The following is a 27177-nucleotide window of genomic DNA, read 5'->3' as shown; positions in this document are numbered from 1 at the left end:
ATCCATCCTAGGACAAGCCAAACAGAGACACGCACGAGAAGTCCTAGAAGGATGGCAGTCCAACCGGAACTCCATCAACAAACACATTTTCTCAGGGGCTGGTAGATTGATTTGGAGCCAAAGAACAGGAAATGACATCACCAACCCAAGGAAACCTAACCAGATAAATAGAAAGCAGGACATAACACCAGCGCGGAGGCTCACTGATAACGTTACCTAGAATGGTGACGAAACATCTGGGAACAAGCCTTCAAGCTCAGTGAACCAGCTTACATCTGGAACACAATAAAGACCCCCTCTCTTGTGGACCGAGGGGAGGAGAGTGCTGTCTTGGAGGTGAAAGGAGGACGTCGGGTTGGCTGTGCACCCTTGCAGCCAGTGGATCTTACTGCTGGCTTCGGCCTAACGCTGGTTCAGGGGAGCAGCCAACCTGCAACGATGGCTGCAGCAAGTCCTCGTGCCCCAGGTTAGGGAGTCCGGAGCACCATCCGTGTTTCTGTAATGAAGTTGGATGAAGGTGCACCTGTGGACCGCACCTTCTTGAAGAGGGTCCTGTTGGACTGTTGCGGGTTCGCTGCTGCAGACATTTACTGCCTGCAGGATTTCCCCGGAAGAGGTTTTTATGACGTGACCTTCAGGAGTGCCAAGCTTTGCAAGCGCTTCCTGGAGGTTTAAGGAGAAAGGAGGTGAGGGCCCCCCACTCTGTATTGACCGCTGTCACGCTGTTTGTGATGCCAGCACAGAGGAGCCGTATGGTGACTGTACACATGTACAACCCGCATGTGCCAGCGGTTGATGTCCTGACCTTCCTTGGAAGGTACGTGAAGGTGGAAGGGGACTTAACTGACATCATGGACCCCTTTGGCATTTGGACCAGTAAGAGGCAGGTCAAGGTGACGATGAGGATGGGCGCGGACGGGAACGTCGTACACCCACCGTCCAGCTTCGCAATCGGCGGGAGCAAGGGCTACCTGACCTATGCAGGGCAACCTAAAGTCTGCCATGTCAGTGGTAGGTCAGGTCACGTGGCGGCCGACTGCAAAGCCACCATCTGCAGGAACTGCAGGGAGGAGGGACACCTTGGAAAGGATTGCCCACGAGAGAAAAGCTGCAACATTTGCGGGGAAGCGGGCCACCTCTATAGGGCATGCCCGCAGCGGGGGACCACCTACGCCCAGGTCGCCGGCAGGGGCAATGCGGGGCCAGTCCCCCCCGGAGGAGAGGAAGGCACCAGGACCCAGCAAGGACCCCACGAATGTGCAGGAGGGCCCGAGGCCAGCAAAGCACCCCTGCAGGCTCCGATCCCCCCGACAAGCCGGAGTCGATGGAGGCGGCGACAGGCGACCCAGGGGAGTGGACGATGGTCCCGAAAGTGAGGAGGAAGGTGTATCGACGGGCCCAGGAACTGCAACCATCAGGCAGGAAGAGGCAGCTACAGGGGGGGCTATAAGAGCTCCTCTGACGAGGGGTATTCGGACAGGGCCCGCCCGAAGCAGAAAGTTAAAGATCGAGGGAGAAGGAAAGCAGCACCATGCTTCCAGGTGACGGAAGGCGTCCTGAGGCTCCCTCCGACACCCAGGCAAGTGCCGCTGGGGCACTGGAGGGACCCCCGGAACTTCCAGGCGGGAAGGAGGAAACAGCTCGCCCCCAGCCTGACCCAGAGCCAGACCCTTCTGCCTCTGCACCCCTCATGGGGGGGATGCCACCCAGAAGGCAGCACGGACGGTTTCCTGAGCCCGGAGAGCGTCCAGCAGTTAGTCCGGGTAATGGGCATGAAGGGACAGATGGAGGGGCTGGACCTTGGACTTGGGGAGGGTACTGCGGTCACTGCCCACAATGGGGGTATGAGTTGCGAGCATTAATGTGCGCAGTGTCAAGTCCACCGCAAGATGTGTGTCCACGTTGGCCTACCTGACCACCATCAAGGCAGACCTCCTGTTTCTGCAGGAGTGCGGAATACCACACCTCGGCAGATACGGGAAAATGGTCCGGCGCCTGGACCTGTGGGCCTTCGATCTGGTTGGGGGGGGTAACGACTGTCGCTCCTCAGGCCTGGCTATTCTGCGGCGGGGGCGCGACTTCACCATCTCTCAAGTTCAGGTGGTGGTGGGGGGGGTGCCTCCTGGTGGCTGATGTCACCTACAGGAACGGTCCCCTGAGGCTGATCAACGTGTACGCCCCAGCGGTACGGAATGGGCGGTTGGCCATCCTGCAGCGGCTTCCACCCCTGCTGGCTACGTCCAGGCCAGTCATCCTAGGCAGAGACTTCAACTGCATCATTGATGCAGATGGAAGATCCGGCGTGGGGACAGCGGGTGGGGGGAGTCAACCGGACGTCACGCCCAGATTCCTGATTGGCACGGTGAAGGACACCAAGCTGCTCGACGTCTTCAGCACCCCTGCAGACGGAGCACAGCGGAGGTACACCTGGATGCGGCCAAACAGGTCTATTCGCTCAAGGATAGACTTCCTGTTTGTGTCACAGACGTTCTCGGTCAGGTCCACTGGCATCGAGCCGGTGTTCTTCTCTGACCACTGCCGCCTGCTGGCCGACTGTCACTTACAGGACGACCAGCCGGCCGGCAAGGGGACGTAGAAGCTCAACACGACTCTGTTGACCCCAGAGAACGTCGAGGAGCTTAAGAGGGAGTACGTCAGTTGGAGAACCATGAAACCCCTCTGAGTCACCGGGCGACTGGTGGGAGACGGTGAAGGAGAACATCAAGAGGTTCTTTGTCCTCAAGAGTGTTCGGAAGGCGAGAGAGAGGCGGGGGGAGGGTCGATGTCACGGAGGACCTCCGCGAGGTGAGGGGCCAGCAAGCCTCACTCTTCGTCGTGGAGGCCTCCAGGATAATCTCTCAGTCCAGGGTCCGCTCCCTGGAGCAGGACGGGACATGCTCGCGTTTCTTCTTTCAGAAGGTTGCCAAAAGAGAACTCTGTGCTTAGCCGGCTGAAGGAGGACGACGGCTCGGTGACGTCGTCTCGGCGACGTCGTCTCGGCGTGACATTTTGAGGATCAACAGATCCTTCTAGGCCGGACTGTACGATACGAAGCCAACGGACAGCACGGCCTCCGAGTCGCTCCTGTCGTCTATCATGGAGGTCTTAGACGACGGCACGAGGGAGTGGCTGGACTGGCTGATATCTCTGGACGAGCTGACCAGAGCCCTCAAGTCCTTGGAGAGGACTAGGACTCCTGGAAGCGACGGCTTACCGGTCGAGCTGTATTCCGCTCTGTGGGACCTGGTCGGCCAGGACCTGCTGGAGGTGACGATAGTGCGCTTCGGGCAGGGGAAATGTGCAAGTCCATGAGGAAGGGTATCATCACCCTCATTTACAAGAGGAAGGGGGAGAGGGAAGAAATTAAGAATTGGCGTCCCATTTCACTATTGAAAGTGGACTACAAAATCCTGGCCAAGGTCATAGCCAACCGGGTCAGGTCTGTCCTGGAGTCGGTGATTCACCCTGACCAAACTTGTGCTGTGCCGGGCAGGAACATCGCTGAGAGCCTCGCGCTCATCAGGGATACGATCGCGTACGTACAGGACAGGCGGGTGGACACCTGCCTCGTCAGCCTGGACCAGGAGAAGGCCTTCGACAGGGTCTCATGCTTACACGAAATTGGGGTTCAGGGAGGGCATCCGCAATTGGATCCGGCTGCTCGACGCCAACATAGTTAGCGCAGTCTCGATCAACGGGTGGGAATCAGACAGTTTTCCTGTCAGATCTGGAGTCAGGCAGGGCTGTCCACTCTCTCCTGCCTTGTTCGTGTGCTGTGTGGAGCCCTTCGCCGCCTCCATCAGGAAAGACGTGAGCCTGAAGGGCGTGACTATCCCAGGTAGCGGAGGCCTTCATGTCAAGACCTCCCTGTACATGGACGATGTCGCCGTCTTCTGCACCGATCGGTCGGTGAGTAGACTATTGGACATCTGCGGCCAGTTTGAACTGGCCTTGGGTGCCAAAGTCAATAGGGGTAAGAGCAAGGTCATGTTCTTCGGGAACTGGGACGACCACTCCTTCATCCCCTTCACAGTCAGCACAGACTACCTGAAGGTGCTGGGTGTTTGGTTTGGTGGAGCTGGGGCGTGCATTAAGACATGGGAGGAGCGTATCACCAAATTGAAGCAGAAGCTGGGCAGGTGGACGCTCCAGTCCCTCTCCATCGTGGGTAAGAACCTGGTTGTCAGGTGTGAGGGGCTTTCAGTACTGTTGTATGTGGCGCAGGCCTGGCCTATTCCCTGGACCTGCGCCGCTGCAGTCACCCGGGCCATCTTCCACTTCATTTGGGGGTCAAGGATGGACCGGGTCCACAGGGACACCACGTACAAAGACCTGGGAAATGGGGGAAAGGACGTACCGAACGCCACCCTCGCCCTGACGGCTACCTTTGTGTGCGGCTGCATCAAGACGTGCGTAGATCCTCAGTACGCAAACACCAAGTGTCACTACTTACTGAGGTTCTACCTGTCCCCGGTGTTGAAGGATGTGCCTGGCCTCGCTGCCGCGGAACGCTCCGAGTAGTTGGACCGTTCTGTACCACCTGTCCTTCGTGGAGAAATTTTTGAAGGGAAACACCTTTGACCACAAGGCCATCAGGCAGTGGTCAGCACGTAGTATCCTCGGGACCCTTCGGGAAAAGGAGAGGGTGGATCCCGTCGTGTGGTTCCCCACGCAGACTGCCAAAGTCCTTTGGCAGAATGCCTCATCGCCAGAACTTTCAAACAAGCACAAGGGCATTGCTTGGCTGGCGGCGAGAGGGGCTCTGCCAGTGAGATCCTTTATGCATGCCTGGAATCTCTGCGCCATTGCACGCTGCCCTTGAGGTGGCTGCAGGGGGGACGAGACTGTCTGTCACCTCCTTCTGGAGTGTGCCTATGCGCAGGAGGTCTGGAGGGGGATGCAGTGGTATTTGTCGAGGTTCATCCCGAGCAGCTCCATGGCGCGGGACTCCGTGCTCTACGGGCTGTATCTGGGGACGCACACCGAGACCAACATCAACTACGCCTGGAGGACCATCAATGCGGTGAAAGATGCTCTTTGGTCTGCCAGCTGAAAGAACTGACCCCGACCGAGTGTTGCAGACTGGCACACTCCAAGGTCCAGGACTACGTGCTGAGGGACGCGCAAAAGCTTGGGGCAGCCGCCGCCACGGCATGGTGGGGAAAGACCACGGTATGAAACCCCTCGTCCAGAATAGAAAAAAAGAATCCTCTCTGGTAACTGGGCCCAGCTGGCGCCTGCCCCAACTGGTCAGGGGGCCAACAGGGACTGTACGGGGTGACGACTGCCGGGGTATTTTCTTTCCTTCTTTGTTTTTTCCCTTTAGTTGGTGTACGTACCCCCTGGGTAACCCGGAGCGGCTTGCATGACTGGGTAGGTGTATAAATGTTTTATTTTTTGTACATCTTACAAATAAAGTATATTTTTTCAAATAAAAAAAGGTGACGAAACATCTGAAAACGAACCTTCCAGCTCAGCGAGCAAACTCACATCCAGAACCTCAACCTAAGCTACAAATCTTCTCAAAACTCGCTAGCCATACTGGTGTTGAAATACCAGTCTCAGCATAGACACGAGATTAACGTGAGGCTATTAAACCTCATCCTAACCCAATAGCTAAAAGCAAGCTCACGGGTTCAAGGCTTAAGATAGGCATGGATTTTCACCGAGTTTCGCCTTGTAGAAGTGTCTGTTGTTAGGTTAGTACACTCTGGATTGTTTTAATATCCAAACTCTTCTTCACTAATGCATGAACAGATCACGAGTTAATTTTAATGTAATATTTAATAAATAGGAAAGTACAAGATTTTAGGTGGTACACACTTAATCCTACAACCCTTTTACCATCTCAGGACTGAAATGCTGTTGATGAAACTGTTAGTTTCCAGTAAACCTTTCCCTGCAACCACAGGAAGTGCTACACCTGCCCCTACACCTCACCCTCTGACCTCCTTACAAGGCACCAAAACAACCATTCTAAATCCAGAGATTCACCTGTAAATCTAACATGGTCTATTACATCCGTTGCTCCTGACGTTATCTCCTCTCCTTTGAAGCGAGTACAGACTCAGGGACCTATTTGTAGACCATCTGGGCTGTAAGCTCCAATCACTACCACCTTCCTGTTGCCAGCCATTTCAACTCCCCCTCCCACTCGCTTGGCAACATGTCCATCCTAAGCCTCCCAAGTCACAATGAGACCACACAAAATGGAGCAACAGTATGTTCTGCCTCAACAGAGTTCACAAGCTAAAGTCTCTCCAGCCCCCAGCCTCATCCCATAGCCAGCTGTCCCTCTATCCCCAACTCCTTGACCTGACAACCTGTCCATCTTTCTTTTCACTTACCCGCTCCACCCTTCCCCAAACCAATTTTGTCAGGCAATCTCAACCTCCGACCTGCACCCACCTATCACCAACCCATCCCCTCCCACCCATTTATTTCCAGCTCCCTTCCCCCTCCCAATCCTGAAGGGTCCAGACTCAAACCAGAGAGAGGTTTCTGCTCCATATTTCATGGACCGGCTTCCAGCATCTGCAGTCCTTACCATCTCCCAAGCTTAGCAATGCCACCAGGTTCAATTTTAGACAAAAAGGATTCTTCGCAGCAGCCTCGAGATGCAATGAAAACACATCATCCCAATGTCACGAAAGGAGCTCAAAGGCCCTCAGTTGTTTTGGAAAAAACAACACCAATTTGGCCCAAGATTTTGATTCTTTTGAACACAAGCTACTTTCTAAAGTGCTAGAAATGGTGGCTCTTCCAATAGATTCTTCAAGTGTAACTCTATGATTAATATTACTGTAATTGAAGGATATAATGGTAGTGCTGGTTTTGTAAATATAACCAGAGGGGTCAAAAGGGAGATTGTCCCCTATTTAACATCATGTTAGACCTGGTGATATGTGCCCTGCTAAAATGGGAAAAATCAGGTGTTTATGGATTTTAAAATGGGAATTTATTCACTGTTATACCCTCACATCCATAGGGAATGTAAACAGTAATGAGCGCGACACACCTCGGAACGGATAAAAAATCTTGAAAATAATCTAGCACTTGTGAAAACATCTTCCCATGAAGATCAACAAAGTGAAGGGGTTCAATTTTTGTTATAAAGACTTCTTTAATCCCGGCGATAGAGCAATTCAATCCGTTCTCCCAGGTGAAACAGAAATACCTGTCGGCCTGTATAGATCCATGGGCAGAAAAGGTGTGGAATGGGAAGATCAACTAAAGACATTGTGTGATAAGGGAACAAGGGTTGAGCCCTTGTATTCTTTTTCACATTAGAGAATACTGGAAAAAGGTGGCCAGGCCTGAGAGGTTTGCCTAGGTTGGGAATTGTGTGTACTTAAAAAAAAAAGAGGGGGGATACTAAACTGCAGCTAGGTCTTGGAATTTCACTCAGTTATCAGGCTACTCATTCGTTCATGTAACTTCAGGGCAGAAGTATCCTTCTGACAGTAACTTTCTTAAAGGGGAAAGAGGCCCTGGTCAGCATGTACTGAACAGACATCCTACCATCTCTGCAAATAGAACAAACTTGTTTCATGTCCTGCTAACTGTTCAAGCCCCAGTAGATGACTTTAAGGGCTGATTAACCTAATCTTTTCAGTGTCAGGTGACAGTGTCTAGGTCGGTAGTGTTCTGAACAGGTTACAAAACACATACTCAGGGGTAGCCTTTGATGTGGAAATAGGACTAAAAAACATAGGCCAGCAAGAGTCAAAATGATAGGTCCGAAAGGACATTTTAATCTGCCTTCAATTGTGAAGGAGGAAAACCATGACAGGCAAGTGAGCAAGTTCCAGCAACAGTAATTTGTAAAGAGTTACAGTAATTGTTCAAACATGGACAAAAGAGCTGAATTTCAGAAGTGAGGGGTGGGAGGGGGTGACAGGCTTGACATCAAGTCTGCATTTGACCGAGTGTGGCATCAAAAAGCCCTATAAAAACTGGAATCAGTAGGCATCAGGGGATGAATCTGCTGGTTGAAGTCCTACCTGACACACAGGAAGATGGTTGGGGTTGTTGGAGGTCAATCATCTCAGCTCCAGGTCATCTCTTCAGGAGTTCCACGGGATAGTGTCCCATGCCCAACCATCTTCAGCTGCTTCAATGACCTTCCTTCCATCATAAGGTCAGAAGTGGGCATGTTCACTTATGATTGCACAATGTTCAGCAACATTCACGACAACTCATACTGAAGCAATCCATGCTCACATGCAATAAGGTCCGGGTAATATCCAGGCTTGAACTGGCAAGTGGTGAGTGACATGCGCAAATACCAGGCTATTTGCATCAGCAATAAGACAATCCAACCACCACCCCTTGATATTCAGTGATGTTACCATCATTGAATCCCCCACTAACATCCTGGGGGTTACAATTGATCAAAAACTCAACTGGGCTCACCGCATGAACACAGTGGCTACAAGAGCAGGCCAGAAGCTGGGAATACTGGTGAATAACTCACCTCGACTCCTCAAACCCTGTCCACCATCTACAGGCACAAGTCAGGAGTGTGATGGAATACTCAGTTAACTGGGATAATTTTTACACCGATCTTCCAACACAGGGGTTTGTGGAAACTGTCTTAAAGCTTCCTGCCTGAATAGGATTGGGTGAGAAACCTCTTTCTACTGAAGTGGCCAGGTCAGTGACCTTTGTTCGAGCCAGACACTTTGGCAGCTTGAAATCACACCCTGTCATTATCAGTCACTTTGTGGCTGATCAATGATGTATCCTGTTCTCTTCATCTTCCAAATGTAGTAATTGTTTTACGTATCAGCCAAAAGAGCACAAAAGCAGGGACTGTCTGCCATTCGGGGAGAATCACTCATGGAACTCTGCACCGGGTTGCGTACACTGATCCTCCGCAGCTTGTACTTGCTTAATAATAAAGAGGTGGTTTTTTGGTAACCAGGCCACTGTCTTGCTGTTGCATTAAGTCCAGAGGGTCTCTCTGGAATGAACCTAACAACTCCTCACCTGCCTGGATGAGTACAGACCTAACACCACAAGCAGCTTTGACACCATCCAGGGCGAAGCAGCCCGCTTGGTTGGCACCACATCCATTCACTCAGCTGTGTGCACCATCTACAAGGTGAACTGCAGAAATTCAAAGATCCTCAGGCAGCACCTTCTAAACCCACAACCACTTCCATCGAGATGGACAAGGGCAGCAGTCATTTGGGAACACCAGCCCCTCCAAACTCCACTCTAAGACACTCACCATCCTGACTTGGAAATATATTGTCGCCTTTCACTGTCGCTGGGTCAAAATCCTGGAAGTCCCTTCCTGGTCAACCCACAGCAAGAGGACCGCAGTGGTTCAAGGCGGCAGCTCACCACCAGCTTCTCAAGGGCAACTAGGGATGTGCAAGAAATGCTGGCCAGCCAGCACCACTCACCTGATGAATGGAGAAAAGCCAAAAGAGTACTCATGAGCAGTCAGTGAAATTTAGCAATGAATAAACACACATTAGCAGTTGTGAATGAATTGCTTAAAACTGGGCCTTTAAAAACAAAGGTCAAGAAACTCAACCTAGTCTTATTCTATGGTTTGACAGATGTTTTAAGGTAATTGACTCTGCATTACTAAAGACATGCCATCCAGACCCCTGAGACAAAGTTACTGAATAATGAGTAAGCAGGGCAGATTGCTAGACCACAAGATGTTCAGGAGTCAGAGCTACCAGATAAGCAAGTGAACACAAGCAAGTGGGCGCTGCATGCTGGAATACAAATACATGGATTTATATTGTACGGCAATTTGATGTAATTAAAACACCTTGTTAATTGAACTATGAAAGTAATTATGTTACAGACTTGATGTAATTAATGGCCTAGTTAACTGACTTGATACCGTTAACTGCATAGTAAGTTATTTTCTTCATGGAGATTGAGGCTACAAGATATGAAGTGTGTTGCGTAGGTATCTCAGTGAGCTCGTTTGTCCTACCATGACGGTCTTGAGCTCCTCCTTGCTGCCATCTATTACTGCTCGAATAAACTGCTGTTTCTGCTAAATTCCTGACACCTTCAGTAGTCTACCTTCCTCAGAGGCAGGAGGTGAGGAGTAGAGACAGAGGCTGAGAGATCTCGGAATTAGAAGGACAGACCCCAGCAGCTGTTGAGGAAATGGGCAACCCTCGATGCTTTGACAGAGTTACCCAGGCCTGGTTTCATTTACAGCGAAGGGAACAATGTTGAGACTATCAGGACTGTGGAGTAACTGTTTTGAAAATTGGCAATTTAGGCTGAATGGTAATGAGTTAAAATAATACCTGAGTAGGAGGGATGAAAATTAAGAGCCTGTGGGTATGTGAAGGGGTAAACATTGAGACTGGCCGAATGTTGCACAGGAATTTACGAAATACTACCTCAATCCAAACACATTTCAATCAGAATGCTATATAAATCAGGTATAGATCAAGGGTTGTGTGGTTAGGTTAGTCAGGCAGCATACGTTGACAGGCCGACGAGGCGAGAGGCCATTCTAGACTTGGTGCTCGGAAACGAGCCGGGGCAGGTATCAGATCTTGTGGTGGGAGAGCATTTTGGTGATAGTGACCATAACTGCCTCACATTCTACATAGCTATGGAGAAGGAGAGGATTAGGCAAAATGGGAGGATAGTTAATTGGGGAAGAGGAAACTATGACGCGATTAGACATGAGTTAGGAAGCATGGACTGGGAGCAGTTGTTCCATGGTAAGGGAACTATAGACATGTGGAGACTGTTTAAGGAACAGTTGTTGGGAGTGATGAGTAAATATGTCCCTCTGAGACGGGCAAGAAGGGGTAAGATAAAGGAACCTTGGATGACGAGAGCGGTGGAGCTTCTTGTGAAAAGGAAGAAGGTAGCTTACATAAGGTGGAGGAAGCTAGGGTCAAGTTCAGCTAGAGAGGATTACATGCAGGCAAGGAAGGAGCTCAAAAAATGGTCTGAGGAGAGCCAGGAGGGGGGCAAGAGAAAGGCTTGGCAGAAGGAATCCGGGAAAACACAAAGGCATTTTACACTTACGTGAGGAATAAGAGAATGATCAAAGAAAGAGTAGGGCCGATCAGGGATAGCATAGGGAACTTGTGTGTGGAGCCTGAGGAGGTAGGGGAAGCCCGAAATGAGTTTTTTGCTTCTGTCTTTACGAAAGAAACAAACTTTGTAGTGAATGAAACCTTTGAAGAGCAGGTGTGCATGCTGGAATGGATAGAGATAGAGGAAACTGATGTGCTGAAAATTTTGTCAAACATTAAGATTGACAAGTCGCCAGGCCCGGACCAGATTTGTCCTCGGCTGCTTTGGGAAGCGAGAAATGCAATTGCTTCGCCACTTGAAGATCTTTGCATCCTCGCTCTCCACTGGAGTCGTACCTGAGGACTGGAGAGAGGCAAATGTAATTCCTCTCTTCAAGAAGAGAAGTAGGGAAATCCCTGGCAATTATAGACCAGTAAGTCTCATGTCTGTCGTCTGCAAGGTGTTAGAAAGGATTCTGAGGGATAAGATTTATGACCATCTGGAAGAGCATGGCTTGATCAAATACAGTCAACACGGCTTTGAGGGGGGCAGGTCATGCCTTACAAACCTTATTGAGTTCTTTGAGGATGTGACTAGAAAAGTTGATGAGGGTCGAGCTGTGGATGTGGTGTATATGGACTTCAGTAAGGCATTTGATAAGGTTCCCCATGGTAGGCTCATTCAGAAGGTCAGGAGGAATGGGATACAGAATTGGCTGGCCAACAGAAGACAGCGAGTGGTAGTAGAAGGAAAATATTCTGCCTGGAAGTCAGTGGTGAGTGGGGTTCCACAGGGCTCTGTCCTTGGGCCTCTACTGTTTGTCATTTTTATTAATGACTTGGATGAGGGGATTGAAGGATGGGTCAGCAAGTTTGCAGATAACACAAAGGTCGGAGGTGTCGTTGACAGTGTAGAGGGCTGTTGTAGGCTGCAGCGGGACATTGACAGGATGCAGAGATGGGCTGAGAGGTGGCAGATGGAGTTCAACCTGGATAAATGCGAGGTGATGCATTTTGGAAGGTCGAATTTGAAAGCTGAGTACAGGATTAAGGATAGGATTCTTGGCAGTGTGGAGGAACAGAGCGATCTTGGTGTGCAGATACATAGATCCTTTAAAATGGCCACCCAAGTGGACAGGGTTGTTAAGAAAGCATATGGTGTTTTGGCTTTCATTAACAGGGGGATTGAGTTTAAGAGTCGTGAGATCTTGTTGTAGCTCTATAAAACTTTGGTTAGACCGCACTTGGAATACTGCGTCCAGTTCTGGGCGCCCTATTATAGGAAAGATGTGGATGCTTTGGAGAGGGTTCAGAGGAGGTTTACCAGGATGCTGCCTGGACTGGAGGGCTTATCTTATGAAGAGAGGTTGACTGAGCTCGGTCTCTTTTCATTGGAGAAAAGGAGGAGAGGGGACCTAATTGAGGTATACAAGATAATGAGAGGCATAGATAGAGTTGATAGCCAGAGACTATTTCCCAGGGCAGAAATGGCTAGCACGAGGGGTCATAGTTTTAAGCTGGTTGGTGGAAAGTAGGGGGGATGTCAGAGGCAGGTTCTTTACGCAGAGAGTTGTGAGAGCATGGAATGCGTTGCCAGCAGCAGTTGTGGAAGCAAGGTCATTGGGGTCATTTAAGAGACTGCTGGACATGTATATGGTCACAGAAATTTGAGGGTGCATACATGAGGATCAATGGTCGGCACAACATTGTGGGCTGAAGGGCCTGTTCTGTGCTGTACTGTTCTATGTTCTATGTTCTATAATTAGGTTAGTTACCAATGACAGCATGAACAAGTTAATCAAACCACATGACATGCATAAATGTTAGTATGATGTAATGGGGTCAGCCTAGGGCTGAAGGCCATTTGGGTAGATGTAATAGTTAACATCTAATCGTAATATAATAAAGATAAAACCTAGAATAGGGGAACCACCCGGCAGAGGTAGTAGTAAAATGATCAGTATACTATGGATTCAGCTTGAAGTAGAAAAACACCATATAGTGGCAGAAGTAGAAAGATAACAGAAACCTGCAGTTCCCATTATCTCAGAAACTAACACCATTGGTTTATTGTACTACAACCATAAAATAACCCTGACTAACAGTTGGGCTTACTGATAAGCTAGAAGAAAGCATAACTAAAAAGGTATGAAAAATACCAGACCCCGCGGTTCGGGGGCATTCGAGGAATCGCTTCCCGAATCTCATGGCTTTTATTTGCAAATAAAAGATCATCTCCTTGAAGAACTCTCTGCGTCTTCTAGGGTTTCTCTCTACTACAGAGGACGTAGGAGAGAACCTTAAGCTTTGAAACAATAGTGCTGTTGTATCTCCTTCCCAAACCCCGCACGGCCCGTTTCTATCTCCTTCCCAAAATCCACAAACCTGCCTGCCCTGGTCGACCCATCGTCTCAGCCTACTCCTGCCCCACCGAACTCATCTCCACCTATCTGGACTCCATTTTCTCCCCTTTGGTCCAGGAACTCCCTACCTACATCCGTGACACCACCCACGCCCTCCACCTCCTCCAGGACTTCCAATTCCCTGGCCCCCAACACCTCATTTTCACCATGGGCGTCCAGTCCCTATACACCAGTATTCCACATGCTGTGGGCCTCAAGGCCCTCCGCTTCTTCCTGTCCCGCAGGCCCGACCAGTCTCCCTCCACCGACACCCTCATCCGCTTAGCTGAACTCGTCCGCACCCTCAACAACTTCTCTTTCGATTCCTCCCACTTCCTACAGACAAAGGGGGTGGCCATGGGCACCCGCATGGGCCCCAGCTATGCCTGCCTCTTTGTAGGTTACGTGGAACAGTCCCTCTTCCGCACCTACACAGGTCCCAAACACCACCTCTTCCTCCGTTACATTGATGACTGCATCGGTGCCGCCTCTTGCTCCCCAGAGGAGCTTGAACAGTTCATCCACTTCACCTTCCACCCCAACCTTCAGTTCACCTGGGCCATCTCCAGCACATCCCTCACCTTCCTGGATCTCCCAATCTCCATCTCAGGCAACCAGCTTGTAACCGATGTCCATTTCAAGCCCACTGACTTCCACAGCTACCTAGAATACACCTCCTCCCACCCACCCTCCTGCAAAAATTCCATCCCCTATTCCCAATTCCTCCGCCTCCACCCCCACAATGAGGCATTCCACTCCCGCACATCCCAAGATGTCCAAGTTCAAGGACCGAAACTTTCCCACCCGCAGCGGTCGAGAACGCCCTTGACCGCATCTCCCGCAACACATCCCTCACACCCTGCCCCTGCCACAACCGCCCAAAGAGGATCCCCCTCGTTCTCACACACCAACCCACCAACCTCCGGAGACAACGCATCATCCTCCGACACTTCCGCCATCTACAATCCGACCCCATCACCCAAGACATTTTTCCATCCCCACCCTTGTCTGCTTTCTGGAGAGACCACTCTCTCCGTGACTCCCTTGTTTGCTCCACACTGCCCTCCAACCCCACCACACCCAGCACCTTCCCCTGCAACCGCAGGAAATGCTACACTTGCCCCCACACCTCCTCCCTCACCCCTATCCCAGATCCCAAGATGACTTTCCACATTAAGCAGAGGTTCACCTGCACATCTGCCAATGTGGTATACTGCATCCACTGTACCTGGTGTGGCTTCCTCTACATTGGGGAAACCAAGCGGAGGCTTGGGGACCGCTTTGCAGAACACCTCCGTTCGGTTCGCAATAAATAACTGCACCTCCCAGTCGCAAACCATTTCCACTCCCCCTCCCATTCTTTAGATGGCATATCCATCATGGGCCTCCTGCACTGCCACAATGATGCCACCCAAAGGTTGCAGGTACATCAACTCATTCCGCTTGGCAACCCAAATGGTATCAATGTGGACTTCACCAGCTTCAAAATCCCCCCTTCCCCCACTGCATCCCAAAACCAGTCCAACTTGTCTCTGCCTCCCTAGCCTCTTCTTCCTCTCACCCATCCCTTCCTCCCACCCCAAGCCGCACCTCCATCTACCTACTAACCTCATCCCACCTCCTTGACCTGTCCGTCTTCCCTGGACTGACCTATCCCCTCCCTACCTCCCCACCTATACTCTGCTCTCCACCTATCTTTTCTCTCCATCTTTGGTCCGCCTCCCCCTCTCTCCCTATTTATTCCAGAACCCTCACCCCATCCCCCTCTCTGATGAAAGGTCTAGGCCCGAAACGTCAGCTTTTGTGCTCCTGAGCCTGCTGTGTTCATCCAGCCTCACGTTTCATTATCTTGCTGTAACTACAACCTGCTTTTCCTAGCCTGAGAAGCCACTCAGAGCAAGAAGCTAAAGTTGGCAGCATCTGAACATCTTTACCATCACCTCTTTCTGCTTGAATTCATGTCTGTAGGCTGCCTGAGTAATGGCCTTTGCTTGCTCAAACAGAACAATTGCAGTTGGTTTCACTTGTTTGTACCCGGGATATATTCATCATCTTGTGCGCTTGGAGTCTACGGACCTGGCCTTTTGTCGGCTTTAACTCTCCGTATCACCACAAATAAAATCTTTCCCTCGAGGTCTGGTCCTTGGGTGTGCGATTTAAGTTAGTCTCTTGCACAACCGGACGTGGCAGGCAAGCTCCCTGTGTTTGTCCGAACAAATTGACAAGAAGGGGAAGAGAGTCTCCCCGGCCGGTGACCCACACTAAGCCACCCAGAGCCGATCTCGGGGAGACCGGACAGGCAGGGTCACGTGTGGAAGACAAACTCATTCAACAATCCTCAAGCTACTTTACATGAGCTACTGAGACAAAATAAGAGAGTCAGACTTCGAGGACTGAGGTCCCAAAGAGATCTCGGGGTTGGGAAAGGGTGAATTAGAACATGGGAATACAGAGAGCTAAGATACTTAACTATAGAGTATTAATGTTCATTTGAATTCAGAGTCTGAACCCTTGGGAAGTGGGGATTGTTAAAACGATGGGCAGAACAGGGAAGGAAGCCTGAGGAAGATTTCCCTGTGAAGATGAGGACAACCACAAAAAAAAGTGAAGCAAACCGAGAAGCAAAGCCAGCTGCATGGGGACCCATTGGGCCCTCCAAGATCAGCCGCCGAGGTTTGGCTAGAAACCAGAGAGGGCGAGCAAACTCACATCCAGAACTCTCGTTTTCCAGTCGTGTGTATGGGTGGTCTCTCAGGGATTGGCCTTACAAAGGTACCTTCCATGTAAATAGACAATTTCGGGGAAGTGAAAGAAAGAGGGAAACGGGGATCCAACTAGGCTTATAATGATTTCCTGCTTTGATAAATGGCTGAAGGTGGCGAAAACACCAGCCCGAGAGCCAAGACAGACAAAAGTAATGTAATGGAAAGAAGGGGAAGGCGGCCCGTGCCCCTGTTGTGGGAATACAACCAAAATATGAGAGTGTCCCTGCCACAGGACTATATCCCACATTTGAACAATGAGGAAAACAAACATCAGGTTAGGGATGATATTCTGTTGGGAGCTGCCCTCAGGGACTGTCTGCTTCCTTACAATGAATGAGCCTGCAGCTCTAAACTGGGGACCTCCACCTTTGGACAGCACTTGGGGCATAGGAAGGGGCCCAGGTGAGGAGGACCATCGCCACAAAGCGGGATCGTACTCCCGATAGTCACTGAGGTAACCATTAGTAGTACCATTAAACACCATCCCTGCCTAATGGGAGAAGTAGCTGTTTCGCGACCCTAGGAAGTCCGATAAACCAGGCCCTGAATTCTCTAAAGCCATTCTGTTTCACATTTGGCTGATCCAAGCAGGTCCGATTTTGCAGAGATAATAGGAACTGCATTTGTAACCCACTGCCTGGGGATGCGCTATTTTTAAAGTTACTCATGGGACATCCTGTCCCACACTCAGGGCCTGGTTCCCTGTTCCTCCGAGCAGTAACTGTGGCCATCAGGGTGAGGCGCGGGGGGGGGGGGGGGGGGGGAAAGAGAGAGAAGAACGAGAGCAGAGACAGCTGGCACCAGGCACAAGCCAAGAGAGGTCAGCATGAACGGGGCCAGACAGCGAAGTGATTTCGGTGCAAGTGACAAGATGTATCCTGGAAAAAAAAAAGGGTGAACAGTTAACAAACTTGATTGCTGGCTTTGTGGTGGTTTGGGAATCTTTGGTAGTCATGGCCCTTGAACGGCACGGGGCCCCGAGCCAAACAAACCCTTTTAAATTGCTCAGAGATAATGGGAACTGCAGATGCTGGAGAATTCCAAGATAATAAAATGTGAGACTGGATGAACACAGCAGGCCCAGCAGCATTTCAGGAGCACAAAAGCTGATGTTTCGGGCCTAGACCGATCAGAGTGCTCCTGAGATGCTGCTTGGCCTGCTGTGTTCATCCACCCTCACATTTTATTACCTTTTAAATTGCTTTTGATCCTAATAGAGCGCATGCCTTTAAATTGGAGAACCTGACCTGACTTGGTGGCAGCAACAGGCGTGGACCAAGAGGATCACATCCTGACCAACATAGGCGAGGCTTGTTTACCAAGAAATCAAGCGACCTTACGGCCAGTTTGTCCAGCAGCTTCGATCTGGAGCCAGAGGTTAGTAACAAAAGCCCCATCACGGTGATCGCGGCTAGAGATGGCAGAGAAGGGACAGAGAGCGGAACAGTCTGCTGGCAATGTGGGCCGAAAGGCCATTGGCTGCCACAACAGCAGTGCGGTAGGGACCCAGAGTGGATCAGAAACAGTGTCCCTTGTTCACTTAACAAGCCTTTCCCTCAGGGTCAATCGGAGTACCACAGAGGAAAGGTAATCCAGGCTGCAATGATCAGTTTATCCTGTAATCCTCCCCGCGCGAACCCATTGGCAGAAATTGAAATTAAAAGGGAAATGATAAGTAAACTTGCTAATTGATTCTGGCATGACAATTTCATCTGTGCCCACCCCGGGAAATTACCATCTAATCCTAAAAGATTCCTCCTGCAGGAGTAGCCGGAATTCCTAATGGTTAAGCCCCTGTCCCATCCCGTATAGCTAATTTATATACAGATAATTACATCTATATTGGAGGGCCATCGATATAAAACTAAGGTCAGGAATGGTTAGAGGGGTAAGGTGACTCGTTGTCACCTATATTTAAAATTTAAGGGGTTCCATCGCCATATTTATTAGAAGATTCAAATAAAAGGTATATTTTTAGATTTTGAAGGCAAAACACTGCATTGTGCCTCATTGGTCTTTGCAGATGATATCGCATTAGTGAGGGGTTCATACGAGGGATTGACCCCTAACTTAATTGTACCAAGGCTTTGCGAAAGGCCTGGAAGTTAATATTCGTAAGACTAAGGGATTTCATTTTATTATATATTTTTATAATGGAGATTAGGTCATGATGAAATACTATGTTAGTCCCGGATCTATGGAGAAATATTTAAGGGCCAAAATTGATCCGTGGGTGGGGGTTGAGATAGTCTATTGGGAGGGCAAGTTATGTAGATGGATAAATAATTTAAGAAGTACCACTTAAACCAATGTAAAGAGTTGTTCCAGACATTGTGCCAAGGCTCTACTACTAAATTATTAAATAATCGAGATGCTTCTATAATTAAATTAGACTTAATAATTAGGGGTTTCATTAAAGAAGGGCTGCATTTACCATCATACCTTACAGAGCAAGGTCATTGGGGTCATTTGAGAGACTGCTGGACATGCATATGGTCACAGAAATTTGAGGGTGCATACATGATCAATGGTCAGCACAACATTGTGGGCTGAAGGGCCTGTTCTGTGCTGTACTCTATGTTCTATGTTCTATACAGGGATAAGACCAGAGGATGGCTGAGACACATCACTGGGGAGCATTCTGGGAGAAGTTGGTTCAGTCATGACCAAACAGCAGCTTGCTGAAGAATCCAGTGTCAAGGAACAGTAAACCTCAAAACTTGACATGACTGTAGTGTTTCCATCCTACATCTTCAGCAAGCAGGGGAGAGAGATTGGAGCAAGAGAGGGAGAGCATTAGAAAATTTGTAGCAGCCTAGGTGCTGGGTCTGTTGGTAAAATGTTGTGCTGTAATTTAAAGTAATCAGTCAGCTAGAAGTTGCCATTTGGGGGCCATGTTGCGAGGAGTTGTTGCTGGGCAAATACCAGGCTTCAGTGAGAATGCTAAACACAAGTTTCTTGCATCTGTTAGTGTGAAAGGGCAGAGATGGCAGTGAGGGCAGTGGTGTGTTCCTCCTGCCCAGTTGTGGGAGATCAGGGAACAGCCTGGTATGTTTGCAGGAGTGTGGCTGGCTGCAGCCCCTCAGACCAGCCAGAGACAGGGTGTGGCAGACAGGAGTCAGTGATGTGGTCACAGCACAGGCTCGGTCAGGTAGTTGGGTGACTGCTAGGAGAGGCAGGCAGTGCAGGAGTCTGTGGCTATTCCTCACAGGGTTACAGGGGTGGGGAGGATGGGGAGAGGAGGGGGGAAGGAGTAGTAAGTCAGCCTTGGGAGTACAGCAGCAGCTGCCAGATTATGGCACCACAACTGGGTCTACTGCCGAGCAGGATCGGGCAAAGTCCAAGTGAGTAATACTGGGGGGGAGACCCATTTATCTGGGCCACAGGCAGGTGTTTGTGGCCACAAGAAAGTCTCCAGGATGGTGTGCTGTCTCCTGGTGTTCGGGCCAAAGGCACTGAGCAGCTGCATGATGTTCAGGGGGAGGGTGGTGAGCTGCACAGGGTTGTTTGGTACTAGTGACACAGGGAGGATGATGAGGTCCTGCGGAGTGAATGTGTACAAAGGCTAAAAAGCAGCAATAAAGGAGTAATAACCCAGGGATAACTGTTCCTGTCAGGTTACTGATGCAAGGAATCCAAGAGGTACGATAGATGAATACATGGCTAAGGAGCTGGTACAGGGGTGACTGTACAAGAGATGACTTGCACAGGAACTGGCTGGAAACCAATATCCCCCCAGGGAGGGTCACTGCTGCTAAGGAGTGTGTTTAAACAAGGAGGGGCAAGGGGCTGGCAACCAGAGGTCAGCAAGTGGAGGGATTGAGGGAAAGGCGGATGTTTAGGACCAGTAAGTCAGAAAAGGACGGACAGGCAGGGAGTCAAGTGACCAGTGGGACTAATGGGCTAGTGTTTATTTCACCAAAAGGACTATTATAGGTAAGGGAGAGGAGTGTTTTCATTTACGCTGATGTGCAGATTAGGTGGGACAGCTGTGGGAAATGCAGGATGACAGGAGCAGGTAGGGGGTGAATCTAGATGGGATGTTTGGGGAGTAGGCATGGACTTGCTGGGTCAGACAGCCTGTCCCCACGCGGTAGGGATTCTATTGCTAGCTCTTGTCCTTCAATATTAAGCTGTTCCATACCACATCTTCAGTAAATAGTACTTTTTCCCCCAATGCAGAGTGCTCAGGGCCCATTAATTTTCAGCTACTTCCCATGACCTTCCATTTCATTGTATGGTGAAGTGGGAATGTTCACTGACATTAGCGATTAGCGTAATTTGGGATTTGAGACACTGAAGCTTTATGTGCACAGAGATCTGAAAACAAAGCTTGGGCTTTTGGAAAACAATGACCTTTTGAAAAGTCTAACATTGCCTGATATTCAAATAGTTTTGTCACTGCTGAATCCCCCAGTATTCAAGAGAACAGGATAGGGGTGGGATTTGCTGTGACCAGCGACAGGACTGGGCCAGGCTGGCAGTGCCTAGAGAGAATCAGAGGTGGGAGTTCCATGGTAAGTAACACTTGCTGCCTCCCCAACATCTATCCATCATCTACAAGGCACCAGTCAGGGGCTGGACAGAATAGGCTCCACCTGCCTGCCTCTGCCATTCCAACAGACAGACAAGCAGCTTGATTCCAACCAGCTCAGCAACAGCTCATTTAAACCAGAACCTTCAGCATTTGTGGGCCTAAGAGTTTAACCTGGTTCAGTGTTTAGACTGTCATCCTCAGTCTTAAGGGTTGAGGGAGAGACTAGTCCACATGATTGACACTTGTAATATCCTATTATTCACCCGGTTAAGCTCAGCATCGTATCTACATGGTGAGACTGACAAGGAGGTAATCTGTACATTAACCCTTCATTCCAGAGACACCACTTCCCAAACCTACATGAGTAGCATCTAGTTGGGCAAGGGCAGCCGATACATGGGAACTCCACGCCCTGCAAATTCCACTCTCAGCCAGTCAGCATCCTGATTTGGAAATAGTCAGCCAATCTTTCCTTGTCGTTGGGTCAAAATCCTGGGACTCCCTCCTGAAACTGTATTCTGCAGTGAGAACGTCACTGCTGTGTTGAAGGCAGTAGGTGACCACCTTCAAGGTCAATCAGCATTGGACAATAAACCCACTCAGCAATATCCTCAAGAGAACTCAGTCAGACATGAACACCATATTTGGTCATCAAGAGGCTGTCACAAGTGGGGGGGGGAACAAAAACTAGTTGAGAAAGGGGTCAATCTGATTCACCACAAATGCTGAGTCAGGTTTTGTTGATAGAGAAACAGATGAAACAGCAAAGCTTTACTTAAACCATCATTTCACAAGATGGACATTCCTATCCAGCTGCAGAATGGTATTGTTCCTTATGGAGACAGACAGATGGGACTGGATGTAGCAGACAGACATTGGACATTTTAACCCTTCCCATCATCCGGCAGGAGCCCAACACCCACAGCCCCCACACAGGTTGTCTACCAGCACCTTGTGCTGCTCACCGGAGTGGCCGGTGTGCCCGTCAGTTTGAGAGTTTCTCTGGTTCAGGAGGGAGGGTTTGTTCTTGCAGCACCACCTTGTGGCTGGATGGCACAAACCTGCTCTGACAGAGCCATGTCACTTGTGGTGGCAGCTGTGTATAATTCAGCTCAAAAAGGTTACATCAGATTTGCGTTTAAGACATTAATATCTGAGGAGATCTGAATGGCATTTGGTATACACAAACCAGGGATCACCCAACTCCTTCAATTCAACCTCTTTCACCATAGCTCTGTTTACAGCATGTGTGCCTCTCTAATGCCTCAAGAGGGATGTTCAGAATGGTCTTCATTCAAGTAAAGAGATCAAGCCATTTCACACCATGTCCTACCATTGCCATAGGGTCTCCATGATGAGCTGGATTCAGTGCGAGACTCTAGAATTCCAGTAATCTGATGACTACCTTATAAAACAGACCACATGGCCTGAAGGGAATGACATGGTCATCATTCAGGATTTAACATTTGTCTGAGGCAGAGCTGTCTCCAGGTGCCCTGAAGGCATCAGGCAGCGTGTGAACACTGCAAGGTGATGGAACAGCTTGACTGAGCTGTCAGAGCAGAGTGAGGTGGAGAAAACTGACAGCACCCCCCATCTGAGTCGAGCTACTCCAGTGATGGGCCTGTGGAGCTCACTGTTGCACTCAGCTATCCGTCAGCAGCCACTGTTCCAGATTCTCATGAGCCCTTTTCTGGGACAGGCAGGACAACCAAGTGTGCAAATATAGTGACAATAAAGACCACAAGACATAGGAGCAGAAATTAGGCCATTTAGCCCGTGGAGGAGTCTTAGTCACAATTGAATGGTGGAGCAGTTTGATCAGCCCCATTCTCCTGGTAACCATCGATCTCCTCAACAATCAAGAACCTGCCTTAAATAGAGACTGGACCTGGCCTCCATAGCTTTGTGGCAATGAATTCCATTGATGGGAAACTCTGGCTTAAGTGTCTCCTGATCTGGAAGCGTAACAAAGGTTTTCCTTTCAGAATCAGGCTGTGCCCTTCAGTGTCTCAGTTGGAGCCAAAAACCTTAATCTCCAATTTCCTCATTCACCAGAAAAGGAGCTGGACACCCAGGAAGGCAGCTCCCAGAGCATACAAGCTGACTGAAAATGGCATCAACCACACCTTTTGCATTTCCTGCACCTTTGCCATCATCCCGTCCGGCCAAAAATAAAGACAGAATTGCCTTGTCTTCATGTCACCCCACCATCCTCCACATCCAACGTATCCTTCTCCATCACCTGCAACCTGACCCCACAGCCGAAGAGGTTTCCCTCCTCACTCATCTGCCTTTCGTAGGGACCGGTCTTTCTACAATTCCCTTGTCCACTCCACACCCCCTGCAACTGCAGGGAGTGCTACGCCTGCCCCTACACCTTGCCCCTCACCCTCATCAAGTCACAAAACAAACCATCAGACAGAGGTTCACCTGCAGACCCTTCAATGTGGTCTATTGCATCCACTGCTCCCATGTGGCCTCGTCTACAGTGAAATCAAGCAGAGACACTCTTGTAAAGTGTTTGCGCTCGGTCTGCAAACTCCCCCCTCCCTGGGCAACATGTCCATCCTGAGCCATCTCCAGTGTCACAATGACACCACCTGCAAACTGAAGGAACACCTCACATTCCACCTTGGTAGCCTTCAGTTGGCTGGCCTGCACGCGAGTCTTCCCAGATTCAAGATCTCCCCACCCCCAACTTTATCCCATACCAACCCTCCCTCATCCACCTCCTTGATTTGACAACTTGTCCATCTTTCTCACCAATCTGCCACTCCCACATCACCAACCAATCCTAGCCAAAGTCTACATGCACTCACCTATTGCCATCCCCCTACCTTGGCCAGCCCCACCTCTACTTGGGCTCCTTTCACCTCCACATTTCTTAAGGGTCCTGACCTGAAACATCAAATTTATAATCCCAACATCTGCAGTTCTTGCTATCTCACCTTGAGCAAACAGCTGCCAAGCCTCAGGGACAAGTGTGTAATAGCTGGCCTGCACTCCAGCGGAGACCCAGCCAGGGGGCTAGACCATCCTCCAATCCACAACCAAACCCCACCCCAACTTCTTTCAGCAGGGATCCTCAAAGGCCTTTCTCCCAAGGGTGGCCAAACCACAAGTGCCAGAAAAGGCCACTGAAGCTAGCGACAGGAGGAGGGAGAGTGTGGGTGAAGGGTCTCAACTGTGAGCTGCAGCGAGATAAACCAGATATGCTGGCAATGGAGCAGCTGCAGGACAGCATGGCTATGCCCAGGAGCAACCCCTGGACCGTTCACACAAGCTTAGTCCAAAATGCTGCAGAAACTTCCCCTTCATCCAGGTATCATTAAAAAATGAATCGAAGTTATTTTTTTTAAAATTCAGTGGTGGTACTCGTGCTGCTAAATAGTTAGGCCAGAGACCTTGCTAGAAACCCCACAACTGAGACACTTGGGGTGCAGTTCAGTGAGGGCCCACCCTAAAACTGGGGTAAAGAACCTAGTTACCATACAGGAACTCATGTACCAGCCTATGGAATGATAAGGATTCTCACTGCCTTGAGCAATTGTACAACATTGCAAAAACATTTGCAGGAGATAAAGATTAAACAGTCAGATTTGCTGTAATCCCTTGACTCAGCATGGGTCATTGTCTATGTCATGTCTCCCATACTACAGTTCCTCAGTCCAAACAACATGTCCACATTTCAGTATCCTGATTCGTCCTTTCTAAGGAGATGCACAGCTGTAACATTATTCCAGAGGTGCTCCACTGAGTTAAAGTCAACTACAAAGACAAGGCAATAACTTGTTAGCTGCTAGAATCAGGACATCTGTAACAGCTGCTGTTACAGGCACCATCCAATTACACCATCATTCCCTCTGTGCTGCTAGCCACTTCATCTTCCAGAGGAAATGCCTACAGATTTTCTGAAGGAGCACCCCAACCCTTGGCTCACAACTTGGTTTTCCAGAGTAAGAAGTTGGCTCTGACTGAGGGTTGCAGACTGGCACATTCCAAGGCCCAGGACTGCAGGCTGAAGGGTGCACTAAAGTTTGGGGCAGCTGCTGCCAGGGAACAGAGAGAAGAGACCACTAGGTCTTTGTGAATTTAAATGAGACCCTATTCAGTAATCAGATACCTCCCAGTGCCTCAAGTGTATGTCAATATACTCTTGTACAGAAAGATTTTCATTGCTTATAGCAAGTCTTTAATGTTGGTTCATTTTCTGGATACACTGCTGTGCAAATCCAAACTGTTGATGAAAATATAAATAAGTACATTTTTTGAAGTGAATAACCCACATGGTCTAACAAGCACAAGGATTAAGGCAGGTATTGGATTGTTAAGTCCTGAACTCCAGAAGAGATGAGATATAGGATATCTGTGTAACAACATCCCTCAAGCCATTTGATTTCTGGTGATGTATTAGTTCAGAAACCTCTTGACCACCTTTCTCCAGCATCCACTACATCTATCCTGTCAATGACTGTGGTGGCTTGAGCAGAACAAACAGTAGCCACAATGTAATCATGTAGTTACTGGGCAAGCAGATGATGAAGATGAATAACTAACATGTTCAGGCAGAGTTTAACTGCCTGCTCTGAGATTTCATTGTTTACATTCTTTGTTTTCATTCACAGGTAGATCCTAGTTTTAGTATTGCATCCATAGGTCAGCAATGCAGCATTCCTCAAGCTTGAAAGTCAGCAGATAACACAGCTAAATCTGCAGGCAAGTTTCAAATCAATGATAGAATACATCAAGCCAAAGTTAGCTCCTAGTTTTCTGTAATATTGAAAGAGCATAGGAGTTAGAGCTCTATAATAATCCCACTCCTGTCCCAGTTACTGCACTCACTAATACTTAACAGTCAGGTCCAGTTAAGGAGCTTCTAACCAACTCCTTCCAGAGACTAGAATCAGACTGGTCTTAGTTTCCAACATCACCATTTGTGCTGATTGTTAATTGTGACTCTGTTGTTCCAGTGAGGAACAATTCTGTGCTCACAATCACTTCTCCAGAATTAGTAACTCTCCCTACAGTCCTTATTACATCTTCCAGTTCAGTCCTTTACTTTCATGGAGCAATCCCTTTCCTCTCCAGATGGAGAAGTCTGCTTTCAGCAGAAAGTTGGAAGACTGGTACAAATCTCAATGCAGGGGTACAAAAAGGGAAATGTTATTTGGACTAAACTCCAGTTGTTGGCCAGGAACAATCTGCTCCAACACCTTCAACTGGCTTCTCAGGGAAAGAGCATGAAGATTCTCATTGACACACAGAACCACAATGTGCAGGTTTGCTAACAACAATCTTCCTTCTTTGTACCAGCTTCTCCCTTAACCCTCACAGCTCAAAGAGCTCACTAGCCCCACAGCCTCCCCCACTGAAAAAAGTAGGGGGCCTACCTCACAGGCTCTTTTAATAAGCTGCTAATCACCTCATTATCTGCTTCAGCTGAGCAATCAATCTGGGAGAGATTGAAAACAAAGTGCGCCTGAATGGATGGAACAGACAAAAAGAAACTATTTACAGGGAGAAACATGTCCAAAACAATATTCAAAAAATGCAGGAGGAAGCTGGCAGAGAGCTAAAGACTGAACATTTCATCAATGGTTTTAAATGTATGATCTATATTCTGTATTAATATTGGGTAACAAATGCTAACTTTGCTAGAAAGTCCAACATCCCACAAAAGGATATTTTTAAAATTTGGTGCATGACAATTCTTCAAATTTCTGGAGCATTGATGTTCATTATCACAATGTTCATGAAATATACACTATGTGAGCTGAAAGCTGAGCAATTACACAGCATGGATCTGCGATGAGGTGACTCAGTGGTTAGTCCTGCTACCTCACACCCCAGGGACCTGGGTTCGATTCCACCCACAGGCAAATGTCTGTGTGGAGCTTGTGCATTCTCCTTGTGTCTGCTTGAGTTCCCACTGGTTTCTTCCCTCAGTCCAAAGGCAGTGGGATATGCAAGTTGGTGGATTAGCTATGGGAAATGAGGGGTTACAGGGATAGAGTAGGGGGTTGGGCCTGAGAGGAATGCTGTTCAGAAAGTTGGCAGGGGTTTGATAGCCCAAATGACCTGCTTCCACACTGTATGGGTTCTATTAGAAAGAAGACTTGGTGCTGTCCTGGAAGGAGTTATAACAAATAAACACAAGGGTGGGAGTCAGAATTCAAACAGTTTATGTTACCACCATCTGCTCAAATACCATCTGCAGTTATTTACCTCATTTTAATAACTCAACAGTGATAGATTTATATCGCATTTTTAACTTTCAAACTATTTCCAAGGTTCTGTAGATGGAAAAGCACACGTCAAGGATCAGGACTGAGACCTTCCCTAATTACAGTCTGTATCAACAAACAGTATGAAGGAATTACCTTGCATTGCATGATGGGAGTTGGTTAGCTCAATTGACCAGACGGCTGGTTTTTGATGCAGAGTGATGCCAA

This window comes from Stegostoma tigrinum, chromosome 31 (assembly GCF_030684315.1).
Source record: "Stegostoma tigrinum isolate sSteTig4 chromosome 31, sSteTig4.hap1, whole genome shotgun sequence".
In the NCBI taxonomy this organism is placed as follows: Eukaryota; Metazoa; Chordata; class Chondrichthyes; order Orectolobiformes; family Stegostomatidae; genus Stegostoma; species Stegostoma tigrinum.
This window is presented reverse-complemented; position numbering follows the sequence as displayed.